The 26,687-nt window shown below is 39.4% G+C and overlaps 1 protein-coding gene across 4 annotated transcripts in view; it reads left to right on the plus strand.

Annotated features, from left to right (window-relative positions):
• The first annotated feature begins 808 nt into the window (after positions 1-808).
• RALGPS2 (Ral GEF with PH domain and SH3 binding motif 2) overlaps positions 809-26,687 on the plus strand; it is a 219,544-nt gene continuing 193,665 nt past the window's right edge. The window contains exon 1 of one of the 4 annotated variants that reach the window (XM_058274797.1): positions 809-1,187. The gene's annotated coding sequence lies outside the window, so the exon portion shown is untranslated. The remainder of the gene's footprint in view (positions 1,188-26,687) is intronic. The other 3 variants (XM_058274793.2, XM_058274799.2, XM_058274798.2) reach the window with 3 other exon arrangements.

Below are 26,687 nucleotides of genomic sequence, written 5' to 3' on the forward strand. Positions count from 1 at the left end.
TCTTTTCATGTTTTATACTCAATGCTAATACAGAGTATTCCTTCCACATTCTACCACACATTACCTAGAGAAAGAATTTCACATCGTCAAATAATCATCCATTTCCAAATGGTCTAATGACAGCATATACAAAGGTGACTTGTTTAAAAACTTCCATTTATAGTTGCACTGCATCAAACGGTGCTAATTTTAAGTAGGCCACCCTGTAGAGTGCACACTCCAAAATAACACCCTTTCACGTTATTGACCAAGTGCATTTCTTTTTCATCCATAGGAGTTATTTAATAAATGCTTCAGAATCATGTTCATCAATGACGGGCAAATATGGTTCACCTGGAACTCTTCAATCTGAGATCCAGAGGGTGTCAAATTTCTGTCATTTGATCATTAAGTCAAGGGCAGTACCCTGCATGACTCCTACCCAGGCTTATTTCTAACATTTTCCATATCTTTAAGTGTGAGAGTATTGATCATCATAATTTATGACCCTGTGGCAGTGGGGTGGTTTTCACATTTGCAGCCCCCTTACTTGCCCTCAGCGACTTCTAAAATCGCCACTGGCGGTATGGGTATTTGATCTCGGGGCCAAACGTTTTCAGACTTTGTTGTCTGGCCTTAAGGGTGACGCGCCGGGAGCTGCAGGCTACCCAGTTGTGGATTTCATCGTGGGGGTGCCCGTGAGGGGAGGGAGTGGCCCGGCTGGTGGGGATGCTCCACCTGTCCTCCGCCCCGTCCCCTCGTTGGGCGGGTGGGGACCCCCGCCTCCCGCGGGCGCCAGGCAGAGAGGCTGCGGCTGGCGGCGCGCGCCGCGGTACCGCCCACAGGCGTCAGTTGAACTCCGCGGAGGAGAAGGGGTGCGCACGGGGAGCCCGCGGGCAAGACCCCGCCGCCCGCCGCGCTCGAGCCCCGCGCGAGCGCGCTCGGTTGGTGCTCGAGCGCGGCTCCGCCCCGTCCGCTCGGCGCGCGCCCCCGCCAGGTCCGCTCTCCTCCCCCACCCCCAGCGCGGACGGGGTGGATCCAGCTCACTCCCCTCCCCCGAGCGGCGGCGGCGGCGGCGGGCGCTGAATGAGAGACGCCGACTCCTCCGGTCGGTGAGCACAACCCTCGGCAGCGGCCGTGGGGAGGCGGCCGAGCGTGGGGCAGGCGTCGCCTTTTCATCCTCCGAGGCGGCGGCCGCGGCTGCACAGGTCAGCGTTCCCGCCGCCGGCCTGGTGCAGAGCTTGGGTGGGCGGTGCGGGGGAGGGAGGGTGTGTGCGCTGCGCCCCCCGGGCGGCGCGGAGACGCAGCGGCGGCGCGGGGAATGGCGGCAGCGCCTGTGTGCGGTGTGTTCTCCCGGCCGCGAGGCTCGGGGCTGCTCGCTCTCCGAGCGGGGAGGGGGCTGCCGAGCTCCGGCTGAGGGAGGAGGACGGCCCCGGCGGCCCCGGGAGCCGCGCCTCCCTCCAAGGCTTCACCTCGGAGCCAGGGGGCGGCCGTGGGGTTCGTGCAGGGGGCTCCGACCCGAGGCTGGGGGCGCGGCGATTTCCCAAGCCCGCCTCGCCGGTCTCTCGCTCCTGGGTGGCGGAAGCCCCCGGCTTTTGCCGGCGCCTGACGCCCGGGGGCGCCTCAACCTCCCTTCAGGTGAGCGAGCGCCGGGACCCGGAGCCGGGCCACACCCCCTCCCCTAGCCCTCGCGGCTGCTCCCCCGAAGCCTGACCGCCGAGCCGGCCGCCTGCGACTCCGCGGGCTCGCGGTCAGGGTGACCTGTTGCCCAGCGGCCCGCAGCCCGAGTCGCCCGCCGGCCCCGCCTGTGGAGGGTTTGTGTTTTGCGCTCGCTTCGGCCCCGGGTGCTGGACACCGGGCGATGCCCGAGGTCGGGTCTCCTTACAGCTAGGAGCCGGGCGTATTGGGAAAAAAGAGAGATTCCTGACGTATCTGATCAAACACTTGCAAAGCCGGGATATCTGTCTGCAAAAATCCGGAATTGTATTGCAGTATCGGATTAGGTAGGCTTATAAACATCATGCTTTGGAGATGATTTGAGAGAAACGCGAGCCCCGGGTGAGGAGCTGATTATCTGGAAAATAGCCGTAACCCTTTGCGGAGCTAAATTATCCCCTCCACCGACCTCCCCCTCCCCCCAGGCTCTTCTCCTGTAGCTGTGTGTTGTGTAGACGCAGGCCAGTTTCAGTGTACGTGGGCGTGTTTGGGAAGAAGCTGCGAGCTGATAGGAGGTACCTTAGTACAAATGTTAATTTGTTTGAGCTAGGAGGGTGAGGGAGGAGGAAGAAAGGGCACTGAGGTTAGTTGTGGAGGAGGGGCCATTGAAACGCTAAATTTCTAAGAAAGCGCTAAAAAATATCTAATGCAATGTGTTGGACTGTAAAGTGGGAACACCAAGCAGGGATTAAGTGACCTTTATCTTTTATGTGCCCTGGATGTTTTTTTCCTCAACGCTCTAGTTACTATAGAAAGCCTTGTGCTTTTTTGTTGTTGGTGGTGGTTTTTTTTATCAGTGTTGCCAGTCGTCTGGTGTTTTTTTCTCATATTCACGGTCATATCTCCTTTTGTTCAAGTCTCTTTGAAGATGACCAGAATTTTGGGAAACTTTCAGTCCGTGCATGCCGAGTATTGCAGTCACACAGATCATAGTTTACTAGCCATAAAGCCGGTTCCACTTGCTTATACAAGTTCTGTACAATAATAAGTCTATTACTGCTACTGCTGAATATAATACTGTAGACTTTAGAATTGTTAAAGAACTTATATCCAAGCAGTATTATTTTAATGAAAATAACTTCTCAAGCTTTTGTAAGAATAAAGTTTATCACCTAGTTTCAAAGATTTGGAAGGTAACTTTGTTTTATCCTCCAATTCTAAAGATCAAATGTAAGGGCATTTGATGCCATTTTGAACAGATAATTGCAGGATAATTTATTTTAAACTTAGTTTATTTTGTCTTTTTAAAATTCAGCATAATTTTGACATGGTAAGATTTACCTATTTTTCATTACCTTCCACCTTTCACTGAATTGAGGAATTTGACTTCTCAAAAGACTTTGGGTGGGACTCTGGAAATATTGTTCACTTTACCTAAATTACTGCAGATTGCAACATAATTTTAAAGATAGTGCTTGTGTTATCAAGATTACAACATGTTTTCTGACATTTTTTACTGTCAGAACAGCAAAGTTTCCTGAAAGAGGGCAAACATAACCGAAAAACTGGCTTTCTGAATCAGATGATTTAAAACAATTTTTTTTAAAGGAGGTATTGGGAATTGAACCCAGGATCTGGTACATGGGAAACAGGCACTCAACCACTGAACTACATTTGCACCCCAATGAGAGAGTAGTTTTTAAATTTTTTCTTGTTTTTTTATTTAAAAAAAATTTTTTTAGGAGGTATGGGTGATCAAACTTGGGAACTCATACATGGGAAGCAGGCAGTCAAGTTCTTGAGTTACATCCTTTCCCCAAATCAGATGCTTTTATCACACATCTGAGTAATATATTTGTGTGTGTGTTTAAATGCCTAGTTAGGGAAGTGGATTTGGCCCAAAGGATAGAGCATCCACCTTCCACGTGGGAGGTCCAAGGTTCAAACCCAGGGCCTCCTGACTGGTGTGATCTGGCCCACACACAGTGCTGATGCCTAGTAAATGTCTTTTTCAGTTGTTATGGCATCGTGATTGAGATAGTGGTTGTGTGTTGTGAACAGTGGCTAAATGTAGGTGATCTGGTTATGTTGCAGCTTAAAACACTATAGCTTTTGGGAAGCAGCCTTGGCCCAGTAGTTAAGCTGTCTGTCTACCACATGGGAGGCCCGCCGTTCAAACCCTGGGCTTCCTTGACCTGTGCGGAGCTGGCCCACAGGCAGTGCTGATGCACGCAAGGAGTGCCACCCCATGCAGGGGTGTCCCCACGCAGGGAAGCCCACATGCGTGTCCCGTAAAGGGAACCGCCCAGCATGAAAGAAAGTGCAGCCTGCCCAGGAATGGCGCTGCACACATGGAGAGCTGACACAACAAGATGACGCAACAAAAAAAAATACAGATTCCCATGCCGCTGACAACAACAGAAGCGGACAAAGAGGAACACACAGCAACACAGAGAACAGACAACTGGGGCGGGAGGGGGGCAGGGGAGAGAAATAAAATTTTTTTTTTAAAAGTTTAAAAAAAGTTTAAAAAAAACACTATAGCTTTTGTTCAGAGATAGAGTTCATTCATTCATTCTTTGATTCATTCCACACATATTTATTGAGTACCTTCTTGGTGCCAGTTAGCTGCCTAGGCGTTGGGAACACAACCAGGGAAAAGACAGTAGGTCTGATGAAGCTTAAAGGGTAAGTGGGAAATAGTCATCTACTTCACTCTCAGATAAGTGTTTGTTTAATGTTAGTTTAAAAGTTTAGCAGTAAAAATTCCTCTGATGACTTTTTTGCTTAAGGATAATTATGTTTACTTTCTAAGAATAGTGGGAATTATTGAGAGAACAAAAGCATTGGCGTTGTTTTTAAAATATGTTTAAGTTTATATATATTGCTTACCTGGTTTCCAACTATATATAAAAATAAACATTCTACCTGAAGTCATATGATGCACAATTTACATGTGGTTAAACAACTTTATTTTTTCAGTTTATATAGTTGAGTGAAACATTTGCTAAACACAGCATATTCTTTCTTGGCATATTCTTGTTGACAGAAAATCTAAATTAAAAAATATATATATATTTTTTCTTTGTGTATGTGTTAGTGGACCAATGCCCTATTCTTCCATAGAATCCAATAATAACTATTGCTAAAATCAGAAAAGTTCAACAGAAAGTAATGGATTTCCCTCTTTTTTAAACTATGACAAACATTATACCAAATTATTCCAGTAGTCCTTTGCAGATTACAAAACTGTTTTTATGTGTTACTTAAATATTTTGTTCTCGTTGATGGGATTGCCAGTGATTAGCATTGACCCTATATAGGCATTATCATCTCCATTTTAAATAAGAAACTGAAGTTTGGAGATGTGAAGTACACTGCCAGTAAGTAAACAGTGAACTCTACTGTAGGAGCTTAGAGTTTGGTGGAGAGAACTTCAACATCTTGTGATACAGTTCAGCATACATACCACATGGGAGGTCCGCGGTTCAAACCCCGGGCCTTCTTGACCCGTGTGGAGCTGGCCCATGCGCAGTGCTGATGCGCGCAAGGAGTGCCCTGCCACGCAGGGGTGTCCCCCGCGTAGGGGAGCCCCACGCTCAAGGAGTGCGCCCGTAAGGAGAGCCGCCCAGCGCGAAAGAAAGTGCAGCCTGCCCAGGAATGGCACTGCCCACACTTCCTGTGCCGCTGACAACAACAGAAGCGGACGAAGAAACAAGACGCAGCAAATAGACACAGAGAACAGACAACCGGGGGAGGGGGGGAAATTAAATAAATAAATAAATAAATCTTTAAAAAAAAAAAGAAGAAAAGAACTGAACCCGGGACCTCCCATGTGGAAGGGAGGTACTCAATTGCTTGAGCTGCCTCTGTTTCTGTTCCCCAGTCTCTTTAGTAAGTAATGGCTAGTTAGGGATTTAAGAAGAGTATAAATAGCAGTGTTCATATGACTTAGGTTGAGGATGCTTTGCAATTTATGTATGAAACAGAATGTTTGCACTGGCTCTTGCATGGTACATTGCTATGGAATGAGTGTTCATTAAAACGAAGTTCTCAACTTGAACTCATTGATACCTTCCTGTTATTTTTCTTGCATGAACTTTTTCTTGAGTTAATTTCTGTTTTGTAGATAAAGATATATCTTTGTGGTATTCGCTCAAGATAATGCTAAGAATCTTTCTTTGAAAGATTTCCTGATATTTACCTATTTCTTTAAGATTTTCTTTTTTAAAAAATATTTATTTATTTATTTATTTCTCCCCCTTCCCTCCATTGTCTGCTCTCTGTGTCCATTTGCTGTGTGTTCTTCTGTGTCTGCTTGTATTCCCACCAGGTGGCTCTGGGAATGGTTCCTGGGACCTTCCAGAGTGGGAGAGAGGCGATCATTCTCTTGTGCCACCTCAGCTCTGCTGCATCTCTTATTGTCTTTCCTCTGTGTCTTTTTTCGTTGTGTCATCTTACTGTGTCAGCTGTCTGCGTGGACCAGCACTCCTGTGTGGGGCAGCACTCCCCATGGACCAGCTTGTGACATAGGCCAGCTTGCCTTCACTAGGAGGCCGTGGGTATCAAACCCTGGACCTCCCATATGGTAGATGGGAGCTCAGTTGCTTGAGCCACATCTGCTTCCCAGGTTTTCTTTTTTTTTAAATGAAAAGTTGGTTCTTGGAGAGGCCTTTTCTGAAAACTCTACCTAAATATCATTCCCATCATGGTCTGTGCCCTTATCTTGCTTTGTTTTTCTTAACAGAATTAATTTATGACATTGTAGCATTCATTAAATCATTTATTATAGTACAACATTAACAACTGATTTATTAATTAATGCCTCCATCTCTGAATGTAAGCTCTATGAGGACAAGGACTTGTCCTTTGCTATTGTATTCCTAGCACCTGGGAAAGTACTTGGCATGTAGTTGATGCTCAGATAATATTTGTAGGGTGAGTGAATGAATTTGGTATTAAGTGATACAAAGACCACTGGTTTTGTTTTTTTAAAAAAATTAATTAACTTTCCAAGTAATATAACTATATTTTAAAAAACAAATACTTCTGTAAGACTTAACAATTCAAAAACACTCAATCCCCTATCCCATCTCTTTATAGCCTTCTCTTCCAGATCCTGCTCTCATTGCATCAATTTCCAATAGTTTAGTTGTCTCTTCTGGATTTACTTCCATATTTTAAATTATTTGTTTTTCACTTTTCGCTTCCCACTTTGGAAGACAAGGTTATGCTTTAGGATTTTTATATCACCTTGAAATTCCTCTCTCTTCATCCTCTCATTATTATCATGTTTTGGTTAAACCAGTGTTGTTTATTTTTATTAGGACTGTGTAAATATATGTTCACAGTTGAATCTTGCATTGTACTGATTATATTTTTTTGACCTAAAGATTTTCTTCTCTTCCTCCTCTTATTTCTTTCTCCTCCTCCCCTCCTTTTCCTCCTCTGTTTCCTGTGTGTCTATAATTTTTTTCCACAAACTGTCTGAATATGTTGAAACATCCAATAATTGATCTGTTTCATTTTTTTTTTATTGGGAAAAACCCTGTTATTTAATCACTGTTGCTCTCCACTTCTGTGCAGCTGAAACTGGCAATTTCCCTTATTTGTAATTCAGAGAATCCCCTTTGCCTTTTCCCTGTGTTGGAGGCTGTGGTCTCTGGGTTCCATGTTTTCTTCTTTCTTGATATACCCCTTTGCTTTGGTGAAATGCATTCTTCAGTAATTTTAGAGAAAAAGTATTAAAGAAAGTGAAAGCTTTGAGATGTTTGCATTGCTTGAGGTATCTTTCTTCTACCCCGATACTGCTTGATGATTTGCCTGGGCTGAATATAGAATTCTAAGGTGAAAACCATTTTCCCTCAGAATTTAAGAGATTGCTCCATAACTTTCTGACTTTAAAGTGGTTGTTGAAAAGTCTTAGGCTATTCAAAATTTTCATCCTTTATATGTGACCTGTCCCTTTTAAGCTCTGTTAAGACCGTATCTTTGTCATCAATGTTCTGATAATGTTCCTCATGTTGTATGTGTCTTGTGTGGCTCTTCATTAGTGTACATGGAACTTAGTGGGCTTTTTCAACCTGAAGACTCAAGTTCTTCAGTTCTGGGAAATTTTCTAGTATTATATTTTTTGATGATTTTCTCTCCTCCATTTGCTCTGTTCTTTCTTCCTAGAACTCCTGTTAGATATTGATCCTCTGTTTCTTTGTTTTTTGTTTTTTCTATTTTCTTATTGTTTTAATCTAGAGAAAGTTTTTTCTATGTGTACCAACCTACTGATAGTTTTTTAGAGATTTATTTATTTATCCCCCCCCGTTGTCTGTTCTCTGTGTCCATTTTGCTGCATCCTCGTCTTTGTCCCCTTCTGTTGTCAGCGGCACGGGAATCTATGTTTCTTTTTTGTTGCATCATCTTGTTGTGTCAGCTCTCCGTGTGGGCAGCGCCATTCTTCGGCAGGCTGCTCTTAGTTTTGTGCTGGGCGTCTCTCCTTACAGGGTGCACTCCTTGCGTGTGGGGCTCCCCTAGCGGGGGACACCCCTGCGTGGCAGGGCCCTCCTTGGCATTAGCACTGCACATGGGCCAGCTCCACACGGGTCAAGGAGGCCCGGGGTTTGAACCGTGGACCTCCGATGTGGTGTACGGACGCCCTAACCACTGGGCCAAGTCTGCTTCCCAACCTACTAATTTTTAAACATTTTGCTATTATACTTTTAATAGAGAAACTTTTTTTTTGTTCTTTGAATGTTATTCTTTAAAGCATTTTGTTCTCGTTTCAGAGGTTTAGTAATTTACTGCTCTGAAAATACTAGTTTTTTAGCACGTTCGCTTGAGATTTTCTGGTTTGTTTCTTTTGAATTTCTTATTCATTTGTTTTTTTTTCTTTTTTCTTTAACTGTATAGTGATCCTTTGTTCTTTGGTATTTAAGAATGAGGTATTGAGAAGCTGCTGGGAATCCTTAGATATCGGTAGCTTAGGAATATAAGGTGATTAGATGACTCATTAGGAGGCACTGTCTGATACCATCTTTTCACTGGAACACATTAGTTTCTCCAGTGAATTATCCTCTTTAATTTCTTACCAGGAAGTTATTTATATGCAGCTGCCAGCCTTTTAATCTCTTTGCTTTCAGTGTAGCATCTTCCCCTTGCCTTTCTCTTTGCTTGTTATCTCATTATTGATCATCGGGGAATTCCAGATAAAAAACACAATCAATAAGATACTAATTCACTTATACTAGAATGGGTGAAAGTAAAAAGACAGAATATCAAACATGGATGAAGATGTAGAGAAACTGGAACTCTCTGAAAGGAGTATAAAATGATATACCACTTTGGAAAATGGTTTGGCAGTTTCTTATAAACATCCATTAATTAGCTACCTTAATCATATCACCCTGTGAACTAGCTATTCCTCTCCTAGTGTTTACCAGAAATAAAAACACATGTCCACAAAGGACTTGTACAATACTGTTCTTACCACCTACAGTCATATCTGGATCTGGAATGTCTATCAGTAGGGGGATGATAAACAAATTGTGGTATAGCCATACAATGGTATACTTGTTAAATGAATGCTGATACCTGTGACAACGCAAATGGATATCAAAAACATCATATGTTGTGTGAAAGAAACCAGATACAAAAAATGAATACCTATTATATGATTCCATTTATATGAAATTCTAGAATAATTATAGCCTGTGTATGGTGACAGAATTAAGGTCCGTAGTTGCCTATGTTGGTGTCATCAAATTGTTCGCTTAAGATCTGTGCTTTATGCTATAGTAAATTTTACTTCAAAATATTGATAGAGAACAGAGAGGGAAGAATTACTAGAGCAATGTCCATGATTAGATGAGAGTAGAGACAAACACTCCAGGGATTGGCAAACTTTCTGTAAAGTTTTTTACAATATTTTAGGCTCTGCAGGCAATATGGCCTCTGTTACTACTACTCCACTTTTTCCTTTGTAGCATGAAAGCAACCATAGACAGTACAGTCTGTAGTTTGCTGACCTCTGATGTATGCATGGGTAGAGGAATTGGCCTTTGCTCTACTAGGAGTAAGGAGAGTATATAGAAACAAGAAAGAAGACAGTATATGGACAGAAATATGGTGGTAACTTGAGGAGGTTCTCATCTGATTGTCTTTTTTTTTTTTTACTGGATACATCCACGTTTTTTCTTTTAATCTTAAAATATGTTACACAGTATATTTAGTTCATATTAACAGAGTTATACAGTATTTGTGCTTTTGTGTCTGGCTTCCTTCACTCAACATAATGTCCTCCAGGTTCATCCATGTTGTCATATGCTTTATGACTTCATTTCTTCTTATAGCTGCATAATAGTCCATTGTGTGACTATACCACAGTTTGTTTATCCAGTCATAGGTTGATGGATACCTGAGTTGTTTGCATCTTTTGGCAATTGTGAATAATGCTGCTGTGAACATTGGTGTGCAGATGTCTGTTCGGTCACTGCTCTTTTCTGGGTATATGTATATACCCAGTAGTGGTAGAGCAGGGTCACGTGGCAAGTCTATATTCAACGTCTTTAGAAACTGCCAAACAGTCCTCCACAGTGGCTGTACCATTCTACATTACCACCAACAGTGAGTAAGTGTTCCTGTCTCTCCACATCCTCTCTAACACTTGTAGTTCCTTGTCTTTTTTTAATAGTGGCCATTCTGATAGATGTGAAATGATATCTGTAGTTTTGATTTGCATTTCCCTAATCGTTAGTGATGCTGAGCATTTCTTCATGTGTTTTTTTTTTTTTGCCATTTATATTTCTTCTTTGCATACATGTCTACTCAAGTCTTTTGCCCAATATTTAGTTGTGTCATTTGTCTTTTTATTGTTGAGTTGTAACATCTCTTTATATACCCTGGATATCAGTCCCTTATCGGATGTGATTTCCAAATTTTTTTTCCCATTGAATCAGCTGCCTTTTGACCCTTTTGACAAAGTCCTGTGAGGTGCAAAAGTGTTTTTTTTGAGGAGGTACAATTTATTTTTTTGCGTGCGCGTGCTTTGGGTGTAAGGTCTAGAAACAACCACCTACAACAAGGTCTTTAAAATGCTTCTCTACACTTTCTTCTGGTAGTTTTATGGTTCTGGCTTTTATATTTAGGTCTCTGATCCATTTTGAGTTGATTCTAATAAAGGGAGTGAGATAGGAGTCCTCCTTCATTCTTTTGTTTTTTATATATCCAGTTGTCCCAATAACCATTTGTTGAAGAGACTCTTTTCTCCCATAAACATGGACTTGATAGGCTTATCAAAAACCAGTTGACTGTATAGGTGAAGGTTTGTTTCTGAATTCTCAGTTCTGTTCCACTGAATGATATGTCTGTCTTTATGCCAGTACCATGCTATTTTAACCACTGTAGCTTTGTCATATGTTTCAAGATCAGGCAGTGAGATTCTTCCCACATTGCTCTTCTTTTTTTTTTTCAATTTTTATTAAAGTTAATAGATCACATCACTTAGAATGTTACATTAAAAAAAACATGAGGTTCCCATATAAAGCACAACCCCTACCCCCATCATTTTTGTAAATTTTATTTTTTTGAAGATACATACATCACAAAAAATGTTACATTATAAAAAACATAAGAGATTCCCGTATACTCCCCATCCCCCCACCCCACTCCTCCTACACTAATAACCTCCCCCATCATTGTGACACACTCATCGCACTCAGTGAACACATTTTGGAGCACTGCTGCACCATGTGAATAATAGTTTACCCTGTAGTTCGCACTCTCCCCCAGTACATTCAGTGGGTTATGGCAGGATATATAAAGTCCAGCATCTGACCCTGTAATATCATTAAGGCAACTCAAAATCCCAAAAATGCCCCCACATCACATCTCTTCTACCCTCTCCCTGCTCCCAGCAACTACTGTGGCCACTTTCTCCACCTCAATGCTACAATTTCTTCTATTACTCGTCACAATAGTTTCATAGTAGAAAACCAGTAAGTCCACTCTGGTCAATATTTTATTCCTTCGTTCTGTGGACCCTGGGATGGCCATGTCCCCTCCACCTTTAGATCAAGAGGGGGCTTAGATTCAACATGGATGATGGGTGCAATTCCTTTGCTTACAGTTGTAGGCACTCTTGATTCCCTGGTGTGGTGTAGAACTAGTACAATGCGGAATAACAGCGGTGACAATGGGTATCCTTATCTTGTGCCTGATCTTAGAGGGAAAGCTTTCAACCTTTCCCCATTGAATACAATGTTGATTGTGGGTTTTTCTTATATGTCTTTTATCAGATTGAGGAATTTTCCTTCTATTCCTATCTTTTGAAGTGTTTTTTTCTCAAAAAAGGATGCTGGATTTTGACAGATGCCTTTTCTGCATCGATTGAGATGATGTGTTTTTTTGCCTTTCAATTTGTTACTACATTGATTGAATTTCTTATATTGAACCATCCTTGCACACCAGAAGTAAATTCCACTTGGTTGTGATGTATAAGTTTTTGATATACTGTTAGGTTCTATTTGTGAGTATTGTGTTGAGAATTTTTTGTTATTGTTGTGGAGAATTTTTGCATTTATGTTCATTAGAGAGATTGATGTGTGATTTTCTTTTCTTGAATCTTTATCTGGCTTAGGTATTAAGTGATGTTGGGGATGGTGGTGGTGTCGGCCTCATATAATGTGTTGGGTAATTTTCTTCCTCTTCAATTTTTTGGAAGAGTTTAAACAGGTTTGGTGTTAATTGTTTTCGAAATGCTTGGTAGAATTCAACTGTTTAGCCTTCTTCTGGTCCTGGACTTTTCTTTGCTGGGAGATTTTTGATGATGGATTCAGTCTTTTTAAATGTGATTGGTTTGTTAAATTTTTGTATTTCTTATAGTGTTGGTGTAGATTGTTTGTGTATTTCTAGGAATTTGTCCCTTTCATCCTTCTTTGTTGTCTAGTGTTAATCATACAGTTTCTCATAATACCCTCTTAATGATCTTTCTTATTTCTGTGGGGTCAGTCATAACTTCCCCCTTTTCATTTCTGATTGTATTGATTATTATCTTTTTCTTTTTTCTTTGTTAGTCTAGCTAGGGGTTTGCCAATTTTCTTGATCTTCTCAAAGAACCAACTTTTGGTTTTGTTATTTTCTCTCTTGTTTTTTTGTTCTCAATTTCAGTTACTTCTGCTCAAATCTTTATTATTTCTTACCTTATGCTTGTTTTGGGATTGGTTTGCTGTTACTTTTCTAGTTTCTTTAGTTGTTCAGTTAAATCTTTGAGTTTGTCTCTTTAAAAAATTATTTTTAAATGATACGTAGATCACTTAAAATGCTACATTACAAAATATAGGAGATTTCTATATGCCCCACTCCTCACACCTCCCACTTCTCACACATCAACTTCTTTCATTTGCATGGTGGTCTTTTTTCATATGGGTGTTTAGGGCTATGAATTTCCCTCTCAAGACTGCTTTTGCTGCATCCCATAAGATTTTTTTTCCATAAGTTTTGATAAGTTGTGTTCTTGTTTTCTTTTGTCTCAATATATTTACTGATTTCACTTGCAGTTTCTTCTTTGACCCACTGGTTATATAGGAGTGTGTTGTTCAGCCTTCACACGTTTGCAAGTTTACTTTTTTCCTGTTTATTATTGATTTCCAGTTTCATTCCATTATCATCTGAGAAGGTGCTTTTTATAAGTCATTTCTTTTATATTTATTGAGAGCTGCATTGTGCCCTAACATATGGTCTATCCTGGAGAAAGATTCATGGGCGCTTGAGAAGAATGTAGATCCCACTGAGTTGGATGCAGCATTCTGTATATGTCTGTTAGTTCTAACTTATTGATCATATTGTTCATATTTGTTTCCTTGTTCATCAGTTCTTCTATCTAATGATACGAGTGGGTTGTTGAAGTCTCCAGTGATTCTTGTAGAGATATCTGTTTCTCCCTTCAGTTTTCCCGGAGTTTGTCTCATGTATTTTGTGGCACCCTGGTTGGTGCATAGATATTTATGATTGTTCTCTCTTCCTGGTGGGTTGTCCCTTTTATTAATATATAATGGCCTTCTGTATCTCTCATGACTTTTTTGTATTTAAAGTCTGTTTTGTCTGATACCAGTATAGCTACCCTTGCTCTTTTTTTGCTTACTGTTTGCATGGAGTAATTTTTTGCAACAATTCACTTTCAGCTGTTTTGATCCTTGGGTCAAAGGTGAGTTTCTTGTAAGCAGCATAGGGATGACTCATGTTTTTTTACCCATTCTGTCAGCCTGTATCTTTTGATTGGGGACTTTAATCCGTTCACTTTCAGTGATACTACTGTAAATGCATTATTTACATCCACCATTTTATTCTTTGGTTTTCATCTGTCATATAATATTTTTGTGTCTTTTTACTCTTTTGATTATCTTTTGTCTATTCTTTTTTTCTAAATTCTCTTTGGGCCTCTCTCTCCTGTCTTTTTATTTCAGTTTCTAAGGCTTCCTTTAATATTTCCTGCAAAGGTGAACTCTTTTTTGCAAAGTCTCTTAGCTTCTATTTGTGAATATTTTATACTTACCTTGATATGCGAAGGACAGTTTTGCTGGATAAAGAATTCTTGACTGGCAGTTTTTCTTTCTTTATCCTGATTGTATCGTACCACTGTCTTTTCGCCTCCATGGATTCTGAAGAGAAATCTGTGTTGTCTTTCTGGACATCCCTTACACATGATGGTTTGCTTCTCCCTTGCTGTTCTGAGAGTTTTCCCATTATCTTTGATATTTGACGTTCTGAATAGTATGTTTTCTTGGAGTAGGCCTATTTGGATTTATTCAGAGTGCTTCTTGGACATTTAAGTTCTTTTCTTTCTTGACTGTTGGGAAATTTTCAACTGTTATTTTCTCAAATACTCTTTCTGCTTCTTCTCCCTTTTCTTCTTCTTCTGGAACTCCTATGACACGTTTGTTGTTGTGTTTCCTGTTGTCATTCAACTATCTGGGTCCCTGCTCACTTTTTTCCATTCCTTTTCCCCTTTGTTCTTTTCTTTCTTCAGTTTGAGCTTTTCTGTCTTAAGTATTGCTTACTCTTTTTTGTATCATTTCAAGTCTGTCTCAAATGCTGAGGCATTTGTATTCCTCTAATGTGTTTCTACTCTCAGCTATAATGTCTTTCATTCCCATGAGCTCTATTCCTTTTCTTTTCAGGATTTCAAACTCTTCTTTCCCCTCACTTAATGTCTTCTTGATGTCATTTATCTCTTTAGTCGTATTACCTTTCAGCTCATTAATTTGATTTTGGAAATTTGTGCACATTGTGCTAATTAGTTCTCTCAAATCCTGTGTCTCTTCTGAGGTTTTGATATATTCCTTTTCTTGGGCCATATCTTCTGTTTTCTTAGAATGGCTCATAACTTTTTGCTGATATTTAGGCATCTAATTAGGATGTAGTTTGCTGATGTAGATGCTCAGTTTCTGTTTTGTAGGGATTTAGTGGTGGGAGGCTGTGTGTCACCACTGCTTTTTGATTCTTGGCTTGACCTGGATTGTCAGGATTGTCCCTGCTAGTTGCTCAAAATTGGACTTTGGACCCAGTAATTGGTTGCAGACCAGCTTCCTAGGGCCTTGGGGAGGGAAGCTATAAAGGTGGGGAAAATCCTCACTTACTTGTAATTTTCTCACATGCACTTCTTTGGTCTGCCAGCAGATGGCAATCTTTGGCAGCTCTCAGTTCAGTGCCTGGTCTTAGTGTATTTTTTGCAGCACACTCTGGATCTTTGAGATAGCAGTTCCTGCCTGGAGGCTAAGAGCTTTGTAATTCAAACTTTCTCCGTGACAGTTCCCTATCCTTCTCTGGCAGTGTCCTTCCTTTTCTTTCTTCTACTCCAGAGTCCTGGACAGTCAGTCCCTGTTAGTAGAGGAGGAGATTGGGAGGGTTGTATATCCTTGTGGTGCCCACTTTGTCTGTAGAGGCAGGCCCGTCCTGAGCATTCTAAAGAGTCTTTAGGGTGGGGGCGGTGCCGGCAGGAGTAGGGGCTGCTTTCAACTCACAGTTCTGTCGTAGTGATTTGCCTCCTTTGTCCCTTTCTCCTCTGGGCAGTTTCCAGCCTGGTGTCCCAAACCCTAGAAGATCTTTTTCCAGGCTGTTTCAGCCTATCTTCTAGCTAATTTTCTGGAGGGTAAAAGAGTCAGTCCCTTTTCTTTCTAGTCCACCATCTTCCCGGAAGTTCCTGATTGTGTCTTTTTTATCTCAGTGTATGGAAAGCAAGGTCATCAGCTGAGAGTAAGGAAGAATGGAAGTATGAGAAGTTTGAGAAGAGAAGAAAGATGACAAAGTCCTCTATCAAAGAATGGAAAAATGAGTAGGATAGGGAAATACAGTGTGGTTGACAGGCAGTGTCAAGGGCTCACTTGAGATGAATGGTTCTGAATTTTCTTCCTGACTTTAATGGGAATACTTCTAAAATAGCGTTAAGTATGTCTTACTGTAGATTTTTAATAGATAACTCTTAAAGATTAAGAAATACCTTCTGTGAGATTATACTAAGTACCATTGATTATACACTTTGGTTGGATATTTGCTTAATATGTATCAATGAAATTGATTTGTTAAAAAAAAGAAATACCTTCTAGTCTTAGTTTCCTAAGTTTTTTTATTTTTAAAACAAACATGTATTGAATTCTATCAAGTGCCTTTTCTGTAGCCATGGAGATGATCCTATGTATTTTCTCCTTTTATCTGCTAATAGCATTTAGTACTTTGATAGATTTTTCTCCTGTTACACCATCTTTGCATTCCTTACTTAGTAGATGTGATGTATTTTCCTCCCCCACACTGCTGAAAATGTTTTACAAATTGGTTTATTTAGAGTTTTATTTAGAGCTTATTTAGAGTTTTAAAATATACTGTTTATTTTGGTTTATTTAGAGTTTTAAAATATATTGTTATCAGGATTTGCTTTGGTTTCAAAACTATGTTGGCCTCATAAAATGAGTTTTGAGGCTTTGTCTTTTTCCTATATCCTGAAGTAGTTTTGTAATAAGGGATTATCTGCTCCTTGAAGGATTCTTAGATGCAGTGTGAAGTTTAAAACAATAAAGTTTTTAAAAACAAAAACACAAAAATACGTAATCCTATGGTAAGCAAAGATTTTTAAAAACAGTACACAAAAGAATATGAGAAAAGACTGATAAGGTCTGCTTAATTAAACAGAACTTCTCTTCATCAAAGCATACTATTAAGAGAGTGAAAAGGAGAGTGACACACTAAAGGTGTTTGCAGAATTTATATTTGCCAGAGGATTTTTATCTAGATTCTATATTTTAAAAATCTACAAATCAATGTTTTAGTTTCCTAGGCTACTTAAAGCAGATACCTTGAAATGTGTTGGCTTAAACAATGGGAATTTATTAGCTTACAGTTTGAGGAAGAGAAAATGCCTAAAACAAGTTGCCATCAGTCAATGCTTTCTTCCTGAAGACTGCCTGCTGGCAATCCCAGTATACTCTGCCACATGGCAAGGCACATGGTTGCATCTGCTGGTCTCTCCCTGGTTTCATTGATTTCAGCTTCTTGGTTCTGTGATTTTCTCTGAATCCTTCCATTCGTAAAGGACTGCACTAAAAGGATTTGGACTCATCCCACATGAGATGGGTCACCTTAACTTGAAGTAGCCCCTCAAAAGGTCCTACTCACAAATGTGTCCACACCTACAGGAATGGATTAAATTTAGGAACATGTCTTTCTGGTGGTACCTACAGCTTCAAATCACCACAATTAATAAAATACAGGCAATCCAGTTTAAAAACAAATGGGCAAAAGTTTGGAGTAGGCACTCACAAAAAGGGATGGCTGGATGAGCAAGGTAAAAAGGTGGGAACAATCTGTTGATGATTGAATCATGCTCTCAACAAAAGGCATGTTCAGGTCTCAACCCCTGGTCCTCTGGGTGCGAATCCATTTGTAAATAAAGCCTTCGAAGATATTATTTATTAAGGAGTGCCCAAATTGAATGAAGTGGGCCTTAATCAAATATGGCTGATGTCCTTATTAGCCAAGGAAATGGAACACGGAAGGAGAAGCAATAAGAGCAGGCAGAAGTTGGAAGTCATTGGAACCTGGAAGAGAAAGCGGATGATGCCATCATGTATGTTACCATGTGACAGAAAAGCTAAGGACCAAGGATAACTGGCAGCTAGCCCCAAAGTACCCCATTCTTTGACAGGAAAGCATTGCCTTGCAGATAACTTGCCTCAAATCTGTGAGCCAATACATTCTTGTTGTTTGAGACAACCCGAATGTCCACCAGTTGAATGGAGAAATAAAATGTGGCCTATCCATACAAATAGAATATTATTTGGCCATGAAAGAATGAAAACTGATTTTGATGAGATTTTGTACTTACCATTGTTACTGAAATGATTTAAAGGTTTTTGAAATATTGTGATGGAATGACTTTTGTTTTTCTTTATAAGAAGATGCTGGGGATTGAATCCAGAAACTTGTTCATGAGAAGCAGGTGCTCAACCACTGAGCTGGAATGAATGTATTTTGCATATGGAAAGAATATGTCTTTTTTTTGGATGCAGAGAATGGAGTGTGATTGTTTAAAGCTGTATGGGCCCTAGAATAATATGTTCATAAAATTAGTCTAGAGAGTGGAGGTGGCTCAAGCCACTGGGGACCTTCTTCCCACATGATAGGTCCTGGGTTCATTTCCCAGTGTTTCTTGAAAAGAAGACAGGAACACAGTGAACAGACAAAGAGAGCAGACAGCGAGTGCAAACAATGAGGGGGACAGGGAGAAATAAATAAATCTTAAAAAAAAAAGTTAACTCATTCCTGTGGGCCCCATGGACTCATTGTAAATAGGAGCTTTTCTTTTTCTTTTTCTTTCTTTTTTTTTTTTTTTTTTTTTAAGGTACGGAGGCCAGGGATTGAACCTGAGACCTTATATGTGGGAAGCTGGTGCTCAGCCTCTGAGCCACATTGGCATCCCATCAAGTAGGATCTTAACTTAAGATGTGACCTACTTCATTAAGGAAGGGTCTTAATCCCCGTTCTGGAGTCCTTTATAAACAGAGGACTAAAAAGTTGTGCACACAGGAAGAAAGCCTCAGGAGACAGGAGACATCCCAGAGACTAGAGGCTGGAATCAGTAGGCATGGAAGGCGGCCACCAAGAGCCCCATAGATGAACTCGAAGCTGAAGAAAGGCGGCCCAGAGGGGAGGGAAGAGACAAGCAGACCGGCATTTTGCCCTGCCGTGTGCTTGATTATCCACAGCTGAGCTTGGAGTGAAGGCATCTTTAGATTAGGTGCCACCGTATGTCTGATTGCCCACAGCTGCAGTTTGGTGAGTCAGCATCACTTGATGATAACATGATTTGGGCATTTTCAAGACCTCAAAACTGGAAGCTTTTAACCTAATAAATTCCCATTATGAAAGCCAACATGTTTGTGGTATATTACATTGGCAGCCTGTAGCAAACTAAAACACCATGTATATATATATGTCTATAAATATTTTTGTCTGTAACAGTCTGTCTGTATTAAGCTAAACATGAGTTCATACTACTGTCTTCAACTCTAATTCATTAACCACATAGATCATTCCAGCTCCTTCTCCTTGCTTATTTGCAAATTCCTACTCCAACAGAAAAAAACCTAGCTCCCATCATCTACCATCCTTGTACTTAATTGTTCCATACCAGTATTCATATTCAGCATTATCAATTGTCTTACCGACCTGCTGTGAGAAGCAACTTCATCATCTCAAGTATAGGCTTATGTGCAGTCCCTTTTGCCTTTAGTCATACAACATATTTTCCCTCCATCCCCTTCAGTGAGCTTGTTTCACACATTTGTAATATAGCTAGATTCTCTTGTAACAGTCTGCATTCCTTCTTGGAATGCCTCAAACTCCTAAATGACTTTTTTTTTTTTTTTGGTACACATTAAAGTTCATTCTTTGTGTTGTATAGTTCTATGGGTTTTGACAAATGCATGTCTTATATCCATCACAGCATCATCCAGAATACTTTCACTGCCCTAAAATTCCCCTGTTCTTCATCTATTAATTCCTTGCAGCATTTCTTTTTGGAGTGATGAAAATGTCCTAAAATGGATTGTGGTGATGGTTACACAATCTGTGAATATACTAAAAAATTGAATCATACATTTTAAATGGATTACTTGTATAGTATGTGAATTATATTTCAATAAACTTTTTTTTGAAGGAATGAAGTTTTGATATATGCTACAACAAACCTTTAGCTATACTGATAAAGCATAAAAGAGATAGGATGCAAACAACTAAAATCAGAAATGAAAGGAGGGACATTACTACTGCTCACGCCCAGAAATAAGAAGGATTATAAGAGGATAATGTATGCCAACAAATTCAATAATCTAAATGAAATGGACAAATCTTAGATGCACACAAGCTTTCTATTGTAATTTAAGAAGAAAAGGAAGATCAGAGGAGATCAGTAACAAGTAAAGAGATTGAATAGGTAATCAAAAACCTCCTTGAAAAGAAAAGCTCTAGGTCTGATAGCTTCACTGGTGAATTTTACCAATATTCCAAGAAGTAACACCAGTTCTGGTGAAATTGTTCCACAGATTGAAGAGGAGTGGGCACTCTGTACTCCTTTTATGAGGCCATGATCTCCTGAAAACCAAAGCCAGATAACTATACCTCAAGAAAAGAAATTGCAGACCAATATCCCTTATGAATATGGATGCAAAAATCCTCATAAAGTACTAGCAAACCAAATCCAACAGCACATTAAAAGAATTAGACACCATGATCAATTGTGATTTATTCCAGTTAAGCAGAAGAAAATCAAGTAATGTAATACACCACCTTAACAGAATAAAGGGCAAACACATGGTCATCCCAGTTGATACAGATAAAGCATTTGACATAATCCAGCACCCCTTCTTGATAAAAATACTCTGAAAATTAGGAATAGAATGAAACATCATCAAAATGATATTGGACATATATAGAGAACCCACAGCTCACTTCATATTCAGTGGTGAAAGACTGAAAATTTTTCTTCTAAGATCGGGAACAAGACAAGGATGCCCTCTTTCAGTGTCCTGAAGTTCTGTCCAGACCAGTTAGGCAAGAAAAGAGGCTCAACATCATTAGCCACTAGGGAAATTCAAATCAAAACCACAAGATAATCATTTAATAACCACTGGAAAGGCTTTTAATTTAAAAATGGAAAATAGCAAGTGTTGGAGCGGATGTGGGAAAGGTAGGATGACTTGTTCACTTTTGATGGGAATGTAAAACCGTGTAGTCACTGGAAAACAATTTGGTGGCTCCTCAGAAAGTTAAGTATAGAATTACCATATGTCTTGGCTAGTTCCACTGTTGGGTATATACCCAAAAGAACTGAAAGCCAGAGCTCAGACAGAATATGTTACACTGATGTTCATAGCAGCATTATTTTAATTTGCCAAAATATTGGAAGCAACCCAAGTTTCCATGAGCTGGTGAATGGATAAATTATGTATATTCATACAATAGGATGTCATTCAGCTGTAAAAAGATATGAAGTGGATGAATCTTGAAGACATCGTGTTGTGTGAAATAAGCAGGCACAAAAGGATAAATATTGTATGATCTCACTGATATGAAATAATTAGAATAAACAAGTTTATAGAGTCAGAAACTAGAATACAGGTTAACAGGGGCTGGAGCATTTTATTTAGTTGGTACAGAAATTTTGGGGGAGTTGATGGAAAAAGTGTGCTAATGGATAGTGGTAATGTTAGTGCAATATTATGAATGTAATTAGCAACCTGAATTATACATTTGAGTTTGACTGAAAAGAGAAAATTTTAGGTTGTTTATAAATTTCTGCATTTAAAAATTAAAGGAAAAAAACCCCATAGGACTGTACAACAGAAAAAGTGGGCCTACTGTGAACTGTGGAGTGTAGTTAATAGTACAAAGGTATCACACTAAGGCAAGGTGTTAGTAATGGAATGTGGGTATATGGAAACCCCATACTCTCTGTATGATTTTTCTGTAAACCTACAAGTTCTCTAATAAAAAATACTTAATTTAAAATATATGAATAGGTAAAAAAAAAAACCAGTATATACATCAAATTTTGAAGTTTTGATGCATGGTACAACATGAGTGAACCTCACAACATTATGTTGAATGAAATAAGAGACAGAAAAGGACAAATATTTTATTTCAATTATATGAAATAATTAGAATATGCAAATAGACAATAAATTGCATGGTATAAGGGGAGGGGTTGGAGGTGGTGAATGGGGAGTTAATGCTCACTGGGTACAGATTTTCTCTTTGTGGTGTTGGTAGCACAATAGTGTGAATGTAATGAACAGTGAATTGAATATTTGAATGTAGTTAAAAGGAGAAATTTTAGGTTTTAACATGTTACCAGAATAATAATCTTAAAAAGCATAGTACTATACAACACAGTGATCCCTAATATAAAGTATGGATTATAGTTAATAGTATAATTATAATACTGTTGTTTTGTCTATCATAACCAAGGTAACACAGAAATGCAAAGTGCTGAGTTTAATGAAAAGTGTGTGTGAGAGGGAAACTTAAGAGAATTCTATATTTTAAGCATGATTTTTCTATATACCTTATAAATTTTCCAATTGAAAACAAATAATTGTAATTGAAAAAAATGAGTTAACTCCATAAAGCTATAAAAATATGCACAGACTATCTGTAATCCAGAAGAAGGCATTAAAAGAGGAAATGAAAAACATGGGACAAATAGAAAACAAATAGCAAGATGATTGACCAAACCTAACCATTTCAGTTATCACTTTAAATGTAAATAGTTTAATACACCAATTAAGAGGCACAGATTGTCAGATTGGATAACACAGCATGATTATTTAAGAAGTGCACTTTAAATATAGACATAGATGTGTTAAAAATAAAGGATGTACAAAGATACCATGCTTAAACAATAGTTGAAGGAAAGCTGGAGTGGCTATTTTAGTGTTAGAGTAGATTTCAGAGCAAAGTATTTGCAGGGATAAAGGAGGTCAGTACATAATGATAAAGAAATCAGTTGATCCAGAAAACAACAGTTTTAACATTTGTGCCCCTAATGATAACACTTCAAAATAACGTGAGACATAGAATGATAGAGCTCCTAGGAGAAAGTGTCAAATCTACAATTTTAGTTGGAATTTTCAGTACCTTTTGCTCAATAAATGATAGAAAAAGTAGACAGAAAATTGCAAGGATATAGATTTTAACATTGTCTACCAACTTGACCTATCTAATACTCTACCCAATATATATATATAATACTCTATCCAATAGCAGCAGCATGCATATTGTTCTCAAGTGCCTGCAGAGAATTTTTGATGATAGACTATTTTTGGCCATAAAACAAGTCTCAATCAATTTGGAAGTACTGAGATCATACAATCATACAAAGTGTTTTGTTTGAGTGTAGTGGAATTAAATTAGGAATCACTAAGCGAAAGCTTTCTGGAAAATCTAATATTTGGAATCTAACACAATGCTGAAAAACACGTGGTCCAGAGAAGAGATCAAAATGGAAACAGGAAAGTATCTTGAACTGAATGAAAATGAAAACACAATAAATCAGAATTTGTGGGTTATCCACTAAAGCTGTACTTAAGGGAAAAGATTTTTTAGGATGACACCAAAAGCACAAAAGTAAAACCATATTTTGATAAAATGAACTTCATTGAAGTTAAAAATGTGTGCTCTTCAAAATACATGGAACTACACTACATAGTGAACCCTAAGTTAAACCATGATTTACCTTAGTTAATATTACAGTTATAAACCATGCTTTACTTAGTTAATATTACAATTATAAACCATGATTTAACTTAATATTACAGTTATAAAATATTACAGCCATAAAAATGTGCTGTCATTAATTGTAACAAATGTTCTACACCAAAGTAAGGAGTTGGTGATGGCTTGGTATATGGGATTAATTTAAGATGCCTACCACACCAACTTTTTGCCAGTGTTCCAAAAATAGATCAAGTCCCTGGTTATCAGATCAGATGTTTCATCTTTTTTCCATTCTGGTTTTTTTTAAAGATTTATTTATTTCTCTCCCCTTCCTCCCATTCTCTGCTCTCTGTGTCCATTTGCTGTGTGTTCTTCTGTGGCCACTTGCATTCTTACCATGTGGCACCGGGAAACCGTGTCGCCTTTTTTGTTGCGTCATCTTGCTGCGTCAGCTCTCTGTGTGTGCGGCGCCACTCCTGGGCGGGCTGCGCTTTTATTGCGCAGGGTCGCTCTCCTGGCAGGGTGCACTCCTTGTGTGTGGGCACCCCTACATGGGGGACACCTCTGTGTGGCATGGCATTCCTCGTGCATGGCAGTACTGTGCGTGGGCCAGCTCACCACGCAGGTAAGGAGGCCATAGGTATGGAATCCTGGACCCTTCATATGGTAGGCGGACACTCTATCAGTTGAGCAACCACTTCCCTTTTCTCCATTCTGAAAGAGAACCTTGGGGGGAGAGAAGGTAGATTTGAGTGGAAGAATGGGGGGAAGGACAAGGATTTGTATTGGGTTGAGAATATTGGCCCTCATAGGTTGATTGTGAGGAGCAGTATTTTTCCAAATAGTGTAATACTTGGAGTTGTGTCAGTTCGATTTGATTAGCGTCCTGGAAGTAGCTTGCTACTGCACATATATCTCCACCTGCCTCAGAAGGCTCACAGTTACATGGTAGGATCTGATCCATGCACAGATGTAGGGAGTACAGTCTTCCTTTGCATATTAATTTCATCTGTTGAACTAATATGTGGTGCTTTCTGACATGGAATCTCACTTTTTTTCCCCTAGACTCTAGGGGTGGGCAAACTTTCGTGAAGGCTGAGACAGTAAATATTTTAGGCTTTGTAGGCCATATGGTCTCTCTCAGCAACTATTCAGCTTTGCCTTTTAGCGCAAAATAATCATGGACAATACGTAAACTAGTGAATGTGGCTGTGTTCCAGTAAAACTTTATTTACAAAAAAACAGAGCCATATGTAGTTTGTGGGATTGCCAACCTGTGTTCTAGACCATTAGCATTTTCTCTTTAGTACATTTGGCTTTGTTTGGCTGGTTTCCCAGTGGTGACTGGATGTAAATGGAGGAAGGTGGTGCCCGGTCACGTGCCGCTTTGATGTATTTAATGGCATTAATGATATGGAATAAGTGAGTGGCATGAACTTTAAATAAGAAGTAGACCGATAAGGCATCTACAAATGATTGACAAATTATAACAAGAGTACCTTCAACAAGTCTCTGGAGTTAGTTTTGTCATGTACTTGTAATCTCTTGACTGGAATAGTACAATAACCTCCTTATTGCTCCCTCTGCTTTTAAACTTCTCTAATTCTGCATCCTCCACAAATGTTGCTCAAGTTGCCTTTCTAAAATAAAAATATTATGGCACCCAACCCTACCCAGGGGCCCAAAACAGTTCTTAGCCTCTTTTTATTCCTGAGTACCTTTGAAAATCATTTGATAGCTATGGATCCAGGAAAATGAATTTGTGTGCTCATGAACAAAGTTTTCATATAATTGTGTGCAGCTGGGCAGTTCACAACCCTTCACAACTTCTTAGTTAAGAAATCTTGATTTAGAGAGTAAAGTACATGTTTCTTCACGTGCTGTTTCAGGTGCTTCATGGTTTGGCTTCAGACTGTCTTAGCAGTTTATCTTCCATTTTCTCAAGCAGACACACATGCACACACACATACATCATTGAGCTTTATCTGCAAAGAAATAATTAACATTCTCCTGTCATGCCAATTACTTCCATGTTCTACCTTGAAAGTATTATTTCATCTTGCCACGAATTGCCCTTACCATTTTTTCTCCATCTGCCTAATTCCTGCTCTTTAAGACTCATAGCAAATACCAAAATCTCTATGAAGTCTTTCCTGGCATTTCATCCTATTTAGACATAATTAAATATGAAGGAATTTTAGCAAATTAGGCATGTAGGGAAGACTTAAAAAAAAAAAATTTATTATTGTTATTTATTTTATTATTATTTATTATTTATTTATTATTTTTATTTATTTATTTCTCTCCCCTCCCCTCACCCCGGTTGTCTGTTCTCTGTGTCTATTTGCTGCGTCTTCTTCTTTGTCCACTTCTGTTGTTGTCAGGGGCACGGGAATCTGTGTTTCTTTTTGTTGGGTCATCTTGTTGTGGCAGCTCTCCGTGTATGCGGCACCATTCCTGGGCAGGCTCCACTTTCTTTCGCGCAGGGCGGCTCCCCTTACGGGGCGCACTCCTTGTGTGTGGGGCTCCCCTACGTGGGGGACACCCCTGCGTGGTAGGGCACTCCTTGAGGACATCAGCACTGTGCGTGGGCCAGCTGCACACGGGTCAAGGAGGCCCGGGGTTTGAACCGCGGACCTCCCATGTGGTAGGTGGATGCCCTAACCACTGGGCCAAGTCCAGTCTGCTGCCTAGTGAAGACTTTTAACCTGGGAATGGGGACAATAGAGGGAACAAGCTTCTAGGAAAGATTTATTTTTTCTTAAGAGATATCTATCCCTCTTCTTAACTTTTCTGATCCTCACTTGAATGAGAAGTTGAATATAATAATATTTTTCTTTTCCAATCTCTGCAACACTTCGATTTTCATGCACAAAATTTCCTTCATCTAATCATCGAGTGGTCCTAAGAACTTAAGCAGGAGTAAACATATCTTCAGAGATGCGCTATCCTCAGTTCTTAATAAACTTCCACTGGAGAACTAAATTAGTTTACTAACACACTTCTTGAAATACTTCTGCAGAAATTACTTTGTGTGTGGAAGCTGCAAGTCCAAATATATGTTACAGACACTGCTGCTTTTTTTTTCAACTGCCCAGAAGTTTATTTTTTTAATGGATATATTTTTAAACTTTATTTTGTACATTTAATAATTGAAAATATAAACAATAATTTAAAAATAAAAAAATACAGTTGAATAAAAGCGTACATTTCTCAAATGTACTGGATACATATACATTTTTCTTTTTGAATCATATAATATGTTCACAATATATTTAGTTCATTGTAATGGAATCATA

Source organism: Dasypus novemcinctus, chromosome 13 (assembly GCF_030445035.2).
Source record: "Dasypus novemcinctus isolate mDasNov1 chromosome 13, mDasNov1.1.hap2, whole genome shotgun sequence".
Classification (NCBI taxonomy): Eukaryota; Metazoa; Chordata; class Mammalia; order Cingulata; family Dasypodidae; genus Dasypus; species Dasypus novemcinctus.